We start from the raw sequence: 13,200 nt of genomic DNA on the forward strand, positions 1-13,200 counted from the left end.
CTGGATAATTGCCAAATCTCTTCTCAGTTGTGCTCCCCTAGGCAGCTGGTGCGGCCAGCAGGATGGGGAGGGAACCTCCAAGGACGAGCCAGATTAGAGAATTAGCACATATTTGCGACCTGGTCGACCTAGGGAACTGTCCATTTAATCAGGGTGAGAATTGAGGGCCTGGGTTTGGGAAAGGTGAGAGCTTTGGCCCTCCTGACTTTACAGGCAGAAAGGTGCCACAGTGGCGCAGCCTGCATTTTCCTCAAGAAACCCTCTAGACCAGCGTGGAAGACGGTGCCAAATCTATCTCGGAGAGCTGCCCTAATTCTGCTCTCACTCCCTGTGGTGCCTGTGTTGAGGACATAGGATAGTCTTATCTCTAATCAATTGCAACGTGGGGAGGTGATCTTACCTTTAGGGCCAAGGAAAGCTCAAAAAGATGCTGTGCAAGAGACAGAGAAAGAGCTCTCCTTTCTGTTACCTCCTTCTTGGGGTGGTGAGACCCCAGGCTCTAGCTCGTACTAAGACACTTTGGACCTGACCTGTTTCTCTGGTGGTTTTGCATGCATCTTGTCTCCACAACCAGGATACATCTTTAAGAACATGATCTTTCGTGGGTCTCAGCACCTAGTGGAACCTCTGGCACGTGATCAGTGCTCAGTGAGCTGGCTGGTTCACTGCCTGATTCAGTAAGAATCGTTGAGCACTGACAGGCTTGTGCACTTTGGGAAGTATAAAATGGCCAAGCCTAAACTGAGAGGCTCCTGTTTCACAGGGCAACACATGATCACAGTCCAGTATGGGAAGAGAGAAAATAGCTTTCAATAGAAGGGATATGGGGGTATTAAATGCGGTTGGAGGCCAACATGCTCTGACTGAGCCAGACCCCTGAGAGGGCTGAGGAAACAAGGGAAGTGTTATTAGTCCCATTCAATAGATGAGAAAACTGAGGTCGAAGAGATCAAATGACTGACTTGCTCAAGGTCTTGCTGCTAGTGTGAGTTGGAACCAGGATTTAAACTCAGGTTTGCTGACTGTCTTTGTAGAGAGACCCTACTCTAGACTGGCCCTCTTTTAATGGATTGCATCGTGGCCTTTGGGGTTGGGGACAGGGCGGTGGCATTGAGTGCCAGAATGGGGCAGAGATGTCAAACTTGTGCCCCATGACCTGAAGCAGTCTACAGATGGGTTTGTTAGATTCATACAGTGTTGTTGTTTTTAATTGTAGTAAAATACGCATAACATTCATCACTTTAACTGTTTTTAAGTGTACCTTTCAGCAGTGTTAAGTATGCTCACATTGTTGTGCAGCCAATCTCCAGAACTTTTTCTTCTTGCACAACTGCAACTATATCCATTAAACAACAACTCCCCATTCTTCCCTACCCTCAGCCCTTGTCAACTATCATATCTGTCTGCTGGCCTTATGAATTTGACTACTCTAGGTACCTCCTATGGGGTAGGAACCAGAGTATTTGTCTTCTTGTGTCTGACTTATTTCACTTATTATAATGTCCTCAAGGCTCATCATGTTGTCGCATGTCAAAATTTCCTTCCTTTTTAAGGCTGAGTAATATTCCGCCATTACGTAGGCACCGCGTTTTGTAGATCGATTCATCTGTCAATGGGACCCTTTGGTAGCTTCCGTCTTTTGGCTGCTGTGATGAACATGGATGTGCAAATATCTGCTTGAGTGCCTGCTTTTAATTCTTTTGGGTATATGCCCCACGGTGGCATTGCTGGATCCTACGGTAATTCTGTGTTGACTATTTTGAGAAATTGCCAGGCTGTTTTCCACAGTGGCTGCACCACTTTGCACTCCCACCAACAGCGCCCAAGTTTTCCAATTTCTCCATGTCTTCTTGTTACTTTCTGGTTGTTGCTGTAGTTTGTTTTTAATAGTGGCTATCCTAGTGGTTGGCAAATATTTAGAAATGAAGATATTTTACATAATGATTCAGATCTCTGGCTTGACTTGACAAAATAAGAGTCCCCGCCACTTCTGCATAATATAGTCTGCTGGGCCGAGGCGGTGGCCTGCACTGAAGTGGGGCACAGACTTTCCAGTTAGCTGCAGAGCACACTCACCTCCTCTACTCCCAACCTGACCTCTCCAGGCATTTGAACTTGTGAGCCTGGGGGAGGGGGACCAGAATGCCCTCTCCCTGCTCACCATCATCCCAGAGGGTCTTCATGAACATACTCCAGTAGTCACAGGACTGGACAGGAGCCAGAAATCTTGAGCTGTCTGTCATTCCACCTCTGTGATTTGGGGCAAATCACTTCACCTCTTCCTTACTGAAAACGGAGTCCGGCCGTGCTTGCTGTGCAGCTCCCAGCAATTTTGTGGTAATGGAGACAGGCAGCGGAAGTGCAAGCTCTTCATAAACTCTTGGACTGAAAATAGAGGATAGGCTGATTGTGGTGATGGAGAAGGGTGCTGCTAAGAGAGGGGTGTCTGTCTGCACCACCTGGGCTGGGGCCTCCAGCCCACCTTCTAACAGGGCACCTGGAAGTGGTTGTTGTCAAGCATAAGCCCAGCTTCTGGGCAAATGCCCCAAATGTTTTCCTTCGGATCCACTGAGAAACCACCAATCAGGTGGGATGTAGATGCAGGAGGCTCCCTGAGGCCTTTGTCAACAGGCCCTTTGGTCCTGAACGCAGATAGCCCTGGCCCCCCAGGATTGGGCACATATCTGCGTGTGGTTGTCCTGTCGAGGGGGAGCAGGCTGAGTGTCTGCCTGTTGATCCTAGCTTTTTTCTGTGTGTGAGTTCGGCAGCAATTGCCCTCGAACCATTTCTGTTGAACTCCTTCTCCTGGGAACTTCTGCCTTGTCATTTAAAATAGTTTGGGAACTTCAGATTTAGCCCAGTGTCAGAGCAGTTTATTTGGTCTGTAGGCGTTTTTGTTTTTAAAATTCATGACAAGTTCCTTGCAACATGTTTTATTATATTTTCACCACCTGTTCTACCTTGGGGGTGGTATTGAAATCTGGGACTATCCATCTATTGGCCTTTGTTTTTTTAAGTTTCTTTATTTGCCATTTATATGAGTCTTGCAAACACACACACACACACACACACACAATGTGAATTTAAATATGGAAGGATATATATACAAATATATACATATTTAATATATAAAAATAAATATGTATATTCCCGTCTCCCCCCTTGTGGCTTGACTGGCTTTAAACTGTGGTTGTAATGTTCAGGGTGTATGTTTGGGGCTAATTATGGAGTTTTAAATGATAAATTTATAAAATAAATACTTAGAAAATCGTTTGCCAGTGTGAAGTGTTATCTCTGTGAACATTAATAGCAAAAAAATTATCACAATATCTAATCCTCTAAAGAAAAAGCATTTGAAAACTTTACAACGTCTTTCAGCTTCCACTGAGGTGGAACAGGAAGGGTAGCGTGCCCATTTTTACAGATGGAAAAATCAAGTCTTTACACAGATATTTAACAAGGAAGGGTAGGTGGAGGGCCAGTGTTGGAGGTGGGGGTCCAACTCCAAAGCCTGACATCCATGCAATTATCTGAAGATCTCCTTAAGTTAATTAGGACAAGACACCAGGACATATTTAGAGCACTATGTGCTATTTCCTTTCTCTAATAATATAAGTACAGCATGATGCATTCAGGTTTAATGGTGGTCTTATTTGAGCCCTTGGATCCAGCTGTTCCTGAAGCCTACATTTTTCAGTTATGTATGTCAATAAACTACTTTTGGATTTCTGTTACATGAAATCAGAAATCAAAAAACAAACCAAAAACCCATCCAAAAGTAACCTATACTATCAAGAGTTAAGCGTTACAACATATTACATACTTAAACTTGACAATTTAAAACAATGTGAGGGGGCATATTATCACCTCCAGATCTTAACACATGTAAAACCAGATATCCATGTAGAATATCCTATTGCTTATAAAAGCAGGCCAACAAGTATTTAGGGCGCAAAAGAAAGCAAGCTTCTCTTAGAATAAAAAGTAGCCTATTGCACCTTCCACGATTTCATTGGAAAATATGTATCTGGATCCATAACATGGCTCCCTTTGCTGAGAATTTCAGGAAAGATCTGTCTGTGGCATTTAGACACTGAATTTCCCTTTATTGCCACTGAAACCAGAATCTTCCCAAGGGCAGTGAAGGAGACCTCTGTATCCTCTGAAGGCTCCTGCTTTTCCTGTTTCATAGAGAGGAATCTGGAGTATTGCATGACTGGTAATGCAGTGAATAAGAATGGCGTGTATAAGTAGAATTTGCAGAGTAACATCCCGAAGCAAATATAAAGCCAGGATCTTGTAATGGTTAAGAGCATGGATCTTGGTATCATGTAAACCTAACTGAAGCAAGTTATTTGACCGCCTTATGTATCAATTTCCCCATTTATAAATGAGAATACTATGGTTGATAGTAAATGCTCAATAAATGATAGTTATCCTATTATTTCACAAATGTTCAATTAAATAAATCTGGATCAGTGAGAGTCACAGTGTTCATTAGTATATTAGAGACTTGAAGGCGTCCTCCACTAAAGCAAACTGATTACTTTTATTTATCCCAGTGTTTTCAAATCTGACAACATATAATACTTTTCTCTTAGGGTAGTTTTCTGCAGAACTAAGGTTCAATGGCACACACTTTGAGAAACCCCAGGGGTTGTACCCTATAGTAATTGAGGGGGATTCATTAGGCCACCACTAGGGGGTGTGCCAGCCAAGTTTTCTGATTCTCGGTGAGAAAAGAGGGTTTGCTCTAGGCTTCCAAAGAATACAGCTTTTGAAAGCTTCAGTGGAGAGGGAGGGCAGGCCAGGAGAGTCCAAAATTCCAAAATGGCAATGGCTTTGAGAAGCAAGGGAAGAAAAGAGATGCGGTCACACCATGTGGAAAGCTGGGAAGTTTTCTTGCCCTTTCTGTTTAGATGTACGAATGGCTAACCTTCAGATCCCAGAGTGGCTGGAATGAGAAATGTGGCCTGAAGACCAGGCCAGGACTAGGTTGGGGACAGCAAGGGAAGGGCCTGCAACAGAGCTCTGGAGGCCTCTGGGAGGGAGGTCTTGGCTCTGGACCTCCAGGTACCCGTGTGATGGGGAGGGAACATTTCAAAGATGAACTGTGTCCAGGATTTTTGGTTTCTATGTCTCATATATTTACTACTACAACGACAACAACTACTACACACACACACACATACACACATATATACACACATACACATACACATATACACACATACACACATATATACACACATACACATACACATATACACACATACACACAAATATATACACACATATACATACCGATATACACACACATATATACATACACATATATATACACACATATACACGCACATACACACATACACATATATATACACACATATACATGCACATACACACATAGACATATACACACATATATACACACAAATCCACACACATATATACACACATATTTAATAAATACATATTTTCTGATAACTTAAGGTTTTCTCTTAACCTTGTGCAAAGTGTGTATATCTGTTGTAAGTGATTTAAGGTGGTAGATTTAGAGGTGAAGGCAAAATGCCGGATAATAAAAGTGTTCATAATAGAAAATTGGGGGAAACACAGAAAAGCAAAAAGAAATTACTTGCCATCGGCTCCCCACCCCCAAGAAGAGGTTGAGGGATGTAGGAGATTGTATAAGTAATTGGGCATTTGAGGGAGCACATACTGGTTAGGATTCTTTTGGTTACAAGCAACAGAAATCCAATTCAAAGGTCCTAGGTAAAATGGTGGCTTGATTATAAGGATCTGGGGTTGTCTGTCTCATGGACCCCAAGGGTGGAAATGTGGCCAGGGCTCAGAAACAGCAAGACAGGGGACCCATGTGTTGTCAGGACACTCCTTCCCTAACTCACTCTTTCTCTCTGCATTTGCTTCCTCCCCGCTCTACTTTTATGGATTGGCTGCCGGGGGGTCTCTGGCCCACAGGGCCAGACACATGGGCCCACAGCTGCAACTACTAGGCATGCTGTCCTATCATTTCTGCTGTTGGAAAGAGAAAGACCCCCTCAGTTCCAATTCCAGATTTACTGGGAAAGGAGAGAATTGTCCTGGCTTGGGTCAGATGTCCACCCTGGACCAATCAGCTGTGGCCAGGGGCCAGCCATATTGTATATAATGGCTCCTCTTGTGACAACTGTGTTTGTGTGTGTGTGTGTGTGTGTGTGTGTATTTGTGTGCGAAGTTTCCAGAAAAGCTGGAAACAAGGACAGGGAAAGTAGACACTGGCAGACGAAACAATACCTAGTACTGTATATGTCTTCCATATTTGCATGACTGCCATTAAACTGTATGTAAATGTATCTTTTTATGTTATGTCATTAGCATTTCCCCAGTCTCTAAAATGTTTGCAAATTGCATTTTGAGTTATTGCATTATATTCAATAATTTGGATTTACTTAGCAAATTCCCAACTGTTACATATTTTGGTGGTTTCCATTTTTTAAAAAATTGCACACTTAATGATCTTGAGGTGTTGAAAAAATTTCAGCTATTGCTAGTAATGCGATGGTGGAAGACAATTTTCCTGATTCCATGCAAGAATTAGGTACATTATTGCGAAGTAAAAAAAAAACAAAAAAGGATTTGGCCCCACAGTTCCCCATCCTGTTTCAATGATGCGAACTGTTACCCGGATTTCACCTCCTGCTCTGCTTCTCTTTCCTTTTCTCTCCTTCCCTACATCAGAAATGGCAGTGGGAGTTGATGGTTGAGCAGTGCAGAGAATGAGCAGGCAGATAATTGCGGGGAGTCCCCTGGGGCCCCAGGTTTGCCTTGTTTCTTCCTGTTTTCTTTCTGGAAATAGATCTAGGTAAAGTGAACCATACACATAAACTCTGCTACCTTGGAACGAACAATCAACACCCCCAAAGTTAGGCATCTCAGGAATGAGGCTCTCTTCAGATGAGGCTGAGGAAGTAACACCAGAGAATCGGGGACTGGCGACACTCAGGGAGAAGAAGAACCAGGTGGAGGGCTCGTGCTCGGGGTCGGGGGTGGGGGGCGGGGCGCCTCGCAAAGGTTGGCTTCTCAATCTGTGTGACATTCCTAACCACCTTGCTCTGGGGACCAAATAAGAGTCGCCCAACCACTAACCTGCCACATTCTCCTCTGGGAAGTTCAGTCTGGGAAGGTCAGCCTTGGGATGCTGGTGATTTTCAACATCCTGTGGTTTTTCCCAAGTTGGAGTTAAACATCTGCTCAGGCTGAAATGTGCTTTAAAGGCCCCGAGACTTCCTGAATGTGGGGGTCATTGGACATTTTCTAGTGGAGAGCGAAGAATTCCTGAATGCGATAACTTTTTCTCCTTAGCTGCAGGGAGTTTAGACTTTTTGAAGGAAACTCCGTTGAAATTCACAAGAGAGGGAAGGAAAGTAAAAATCAGGCCCTACTCTGTGCTGCATGCTTCCTGTCCATTTGCTCTTCCTGAGGTTTTAACTGGGGGTACTGTAAACAGTACTCTCCCTGTCGGATTGACTGGTCATTTAGAGCCGCTCTATTGTTTCAGGTGATCTGTGTTTTGGGGAGAAGGTGCAGAATGTCCTCTGTCATTGTTTTTCTGCATTTTCTAACGCTTTCTATTTGTGGAATACTATGGTTTTTATTAGATATTCCAGTTCCTTCTGTCCTGGAGTGGCTCCAACTGATGTTTTATCATTCTTATTTGTTTTGAATAATAATAAGTGAATAATAATACTAAATGCCATGACTCCAGGAGGTGGAACATTTCTCAAGCTGGAGCTGTATTTAATTTTGTTTTGGAAACTGCTAAAATCATTCAATACAACAAGGCTAAGAGGTGCTACATTTCTGATTGGGGGTGGGAAAATAGGAAATAAAAATATTCCTGCTCAGTTTGGGAGGAAGAGAACTGGCAGCTGAATATGCTGCTTACCTTCACGGGGAGGCCCTACCTCTGAGCTTGAGAGCATCTCGACAAATCTTGAACAAATAGGAAAATCCTACACATTTGGATTTTAGTCCTAAAACTTGGCATTTGGGTATACTGATTTATACTTTGACAAAATCTAGGGAAGAAGGGTTTGGCAAGTGAAGAATGATGCAAATAGCAGAGCAGGAACAGGGTTTAAGCCCCTTCAAAGATCTATTTCCCCAGCTCCTGTTAGGGCAGCTCTGAGGGCCCTCCAACCACAGCCTCGGTTAATGGAGGCATTGCCATCTGAGGAGCTGAGGTGCGTGGTTGTAAGCTGATAACTGCAGTTCCTACCAGACAGCCACAACTATGACTTTCTCCTAATTTAGCTCTCCCTCTGAATAGGTAAAACTGTAGTTAGTAAAATAAAAATAGAGTTCTAGAGTAACTGGCTTTGTTCAAAGAATTATGGCACGTGACTTTGCCTTTTTGTTCTGTTTCCCTGTCCGTAAAGCAGGGATGATGAGGATGAATTAAACTCATTGGTTAGAACCTGGCATGAAGTGATCAATAAATACATTTTGTTATTTGTTTCGAGATGGGCAGGCACACAGCCGTTGCCTGCTAAATTGCATTCATGTTTTTCTCATCTTGATGGAACGTCAAGCTTGTGCTCCCTGAGCAGAGCGCAGGGAGAGTGGGGAGAGAATGTTTGGAGGTATGTTGAAAAGGAAAGAGGAAACTGATTACTAAGCCCAAACTTTGTAGCAGGTACTGTTCCACCATTATTTTATTATTTAATCAATAATCTTGCATACTGAATATGAAATGAATATGTGAGAATAAAGGACAGACTATTTTGTTTCCTTTAGAGCTGAGGAGAAGTGAAGAATCTTGCCAGCAAGGGCAGCATGTGCATTAGAGAACCAGGCCCTAGCCCAACACACCCTTCCTCCCATGTCCATCCAAGGCTGCACACTTGCAGGCCACCTGCCATGTTCATTCTGGAGAAAACACAGCTCTATGAGTGATTTATGCTGGGATCCAATAGAGCTCCTAGTCTGGGCTATGCTAGACAGGGTGGCTCATCAAGAGAAGGCTGAGGGGGAGAGAGTTCCCTGCGAGGGTCCCAGGGGAGAAGTGTGGCAGTGGCCAACACCCAGGTTTTCAGCAAGGGTTGGGTGGTTGCGTTCAGACTGTCCTGTTGTTGTCTAACTGCAGGCGAGACCCTTGATCTTTCTCAGCCCTGATTTCATTCTCTGTGAAATGGGAATGAGAACACCTACCTTACAGGACTATTAAAGGTTTGGTACATGTAGATATTCAATTGTTCTAGATTGAATTTTGTCTCTCCCAAATTCATATGATGAAGTCCTAATCCCTGGTACCTCTTAATGTGACCTTATTTGGAAATAGAGTCATTACAGATATAATTAGTTAAGATGAAGTCATATTGGACGGTAGGCCCCTAATCCAGTATGATCATATTCTTATAAAAAGGGGAAAATTGGAGACAGACACACAGGGAGGGCACCACTTGAAGATGAAAGCGGAGACTGAAGTGATGCAACTACAAGCCAAGGAACGCAGTCGAAGATTGCCAGCCAACCAGAAGCTCGGGGAGAGGGCTGGGACAGATGCTGCCTCAGCCCCCAGAAGGAACTCGTGCTGCGGACGCCATGACCGTGGACTTCCACCCTCCAGAACTGTGAGACAATCAGTTTCTGTTGTTTGAACCTCCCAGTCTGTGGTACTCTGTTATGGCAGCTCTAGCGAACACACATAACCATTGTCATCTTTGATAGCCCTGTGGCTCCTCCTCTCTGTGGCTTCCTGGTGCCTTCCTTCAAGAGTATCCCACAGGCAACCGGAGCAGCTGCCTGGAGGGATGCACGAAGGAAATGCCAAAACCATAGTGAGGTCCCGTCTCACACCAGTCACAGTGTCTATTATTACAAGGTCAAAAATAACAGGTGCTGGCGAGGTTGTGGAGAAAGAGGAGCGCTTTCACGCTCTTGGTGGGAGTGTAGTTCAACCATTGTGGTTGAACTAATAGATAGTGTGGTTAATCTACTAGATGGTGTGGCAATTCCTCAAAGACCTAAAGACAGAAATACCATTTGACCCAGTGATCCCGTGACTGGGCGTATACCCAAGGAATATAAATCATTCTGTTATAAAGATACTTGCCTGTGTATGTTTATTGCAACACTATTCACAATAGCCAAGACATGGAATCAACCTAAATGCCCGTCGGTGGTAGACTGGATAAAGAAAATGTGGTACATATGCACTATGAAATACTATGCAGCCACAAAAAGGAATAAGATCATGTCCTTTGTGGAAACATGGATGGGGCTGGAGGCCATTATCCTTAGCAAACTGTTGCAGGAACAAACAAACAAACAAAAAAAAACCACTGTATGTTCTCACTTATAAGTGGGAGTTAAATGATGAGAACACGTGGACACAGGGAACACGTGGACACAGGGAGGGGAACACCACACATGGGGCCTACTGGAGAATGGAGGGTGGGAGGAGGGAGAGGATCAGGAAAAATAACTAATAGATACTAGGCTTAATACTCAGCGATGAAATCATCTATACAACAAACTCCCACGAGATACATGTTTACCTGTGTAACAAACCTGCACATCTGCACAGGTACCCCGAGCTTAAAATAAAAGCTAAAAAAATTTTTGCTAAAATAGTAACTCTTAAGTGCCTTCACCAGACACACACATACACACACACACACACACACACCCCAAATACACACAAAGGGTAACTGTGCGCGGTGATGGGTGTATTAATTAATTTAATTGTGATAATTATACAATGTATATATTTATCAAATCATTACATTGTACACCTTGAAAATATATGATTTGCATTTGTTAATTATTCCTTGATGAAGCTGGAAAAGAAAAACAAAAGAAAATGTGCCGCGGGGTGAAGGGACTGGTGATGAGACCAGACCAGTGATGAGTCTCCCTCCCACCTCGGTGTTTCCGCCGCCTGCAGCTCAGCCTGGGCACAGCGTCTGCCCACCTCTCTCCCTCTCATGTCTCGGGGCTCCTATTCTCCTCCTCTGCCCACACGTTCTCTTTATGCCCACTTGTGCCATGGGGTCTTAGGGAAGACCATTTCTAGCCCCAGCAACGCGCCTGCATCCACCAAACAAGGATGTCTTGCTTGGCGGAGGGATCACAAGAAATTGTCATGACAACTCCTAGGGCTTGGGAAGCGTTTCTGCACACTGCTTTCTTAGCGATTGGCCCTCGGAACAGTCACAACAGGGCAGAGAGATAACTGCAACAGGCTGGGTTCTTGTGGGACTGGGAAGAGGGTGTGTGGCCAACCGATGAATAACTTTAAAGAGTGACGAGCAGGAAGCAAGATGGTAGGATTCTGATTTATTCAAATTTCTGTGTGGAGGAGTGGGAGAGCAGACAGTGCATCTCTTGGTGAGGCTTGGGCTGAGTCCTGGAGCACAGTATTTCTCTCTCCTCCTCGCTCCTTCCTTCCTTTGCTTCCTGTCCTCTGTGCATAGCTCTCCTCTCCTCCTTAGCTGGGTGCTTACGGGGCCAACCTTATGTTGCACCTGCCGAGTCCTCCCGTTAATATAATCTAGTTCCCAACATGTGATTTAGGCGTGTTGCATGCCCTGAATGAGAGCAGGGGGGTGGCAGGAGCGGGGAGAGAGGCAGTGGTGGGGAGAAACCCCTGTTTGATCTGCTGAAACGCACCTTAAGAGCAAACCCATCCACATTACTGAAGGTATCAGCTGGGTCCTGCCTACAGTTATGTCAAACAAAGTGTGCTGCGAAGTGCCAACTCTCCCTTTGTGCTGTGACACCGAGAGCTGCCAAAAGATATTAAAAAGCTTGCATGAACTAGGTGATGGCAGCTGTAACTATCTAAGTTATTGCCTGGCAGCTGCAGCACTGCCTCGCTGCTGCTGGCCGCCTTTATGGTTGGTTCTCCATTTGTTTGCCCTTTCTCTAGCACCAAGCCTGCAGTGGGCGAGTCGCCGCCCCAGCCCCCTCGCGCCTGCAGGAGGCGAGACTTGCAGTGAGCCCTCATGGAGAGAGAGACCCCCTCGCGCAGCTTCTGTGAGAAGTTGTGTTTTTCTTGGCCGGGCCCCAGCCTGATTTTGCATCGGTCAGCTCGACTCCAAGGAACCTTGGACAAGGGGATGGCACAGAGGCGAGTGTGCATACCCAGGCACATACACCAAATGCAGCTTTGTGTGTGTGTGTGTGTGGCTTTTTTCCCTTCCGTGTTGGCTCTGATTGAGCTAGAACAATATCGCCAGCTCCAAGCCCTGCCAGTCCTACATCTGCTCCCTAAAACCTCCAGCAAATAAGAATACGGTGGGGTTGTTTAACCAACACTTACAATATACACACTTTTCAGCTTTTCTCCCCTCCTCTGGGTTGCCCAGGCTCAGAGATCTGGATGCTGGTGGCAAAGGGTTGAGAGATAAGGGGCTAATGATCCCTGTGGGCATCTGTCTCCGAAGCCTCCTTCTCTGGCAAGTTGATCTGTGGCATAAAATACATTTCATTGTCATGGGCTTCGGGGAAGGTGTCTGTACGGCGAGCTGGTTTTTTGTATTCTTCTGTTGAGTTTGGTCTTTTCAGCTGTCTGTTAAATAATTCATATGGCTCATGAAAGTAATATTTCTGGGATGTAGGGGGTTCCATTTTTCCAATTCCCTTTCACTCCATCTTTTTTTTTTGAAGCGGTTGTGGGGAGAACTTGGCAGGCGTGGCCTGGGTGGTATAATAAAACCTTCTGTGTTTTCCTCTCACCTCTCCAGCTCAGACTGGGAGGGCAGGAGGGGTTGCTGACCTTCAGCAGTCCAAACCAAGGTCAAGCCTGAGGTTCGAGTTTGGTTTTCATCTCAGAGCTCGGCCATCAAAGGGCGCCAAAGGCACGGGCCATTTTCATGGCTGTGTTGGACACCGGTTCCAGCCATTTTCCTGTGGGGAGGGACTCTCTTTTCAGTATCCCTGAGTGCTCACCTGGTGCCTAGCTTGGGACTTTGTCCCTGGTAGATAATGACTGTCTGGCAAAATGGACTGAGTTGAGACCATTTTGGTGGAAGGCACAGCTCGGTACTCTTAACCTCTGTTATCATGGTCAAATCCATCGAATAACGGATTGGCCTGTTTTGTCTTCATGGGTTAGATTGGCATTCAGGCTTTGCCAATGCAAAAGGCAAACCTCTCGTGGAAGAGTGAAGTCTCCTCCTTCAGCCTCCAAGC

The sequence above is a fragment of the Aotus nancymaae genome, unplaced genomic scaffold (assembly GCF_030222135.1).
Source record: "Aotus nancymaae isolate 86718 unplaced genomic scaffold, 86718_ANA_hifiasm-v0.15.2.pri h1tg000032l_0, whole genome shotgun sequence".
Lineage (NCBI taxonomy): Eukaryota > Metazoa > Chordata > Mammalia > Primates > Aotidae > Aotus > Aotus nancymaae.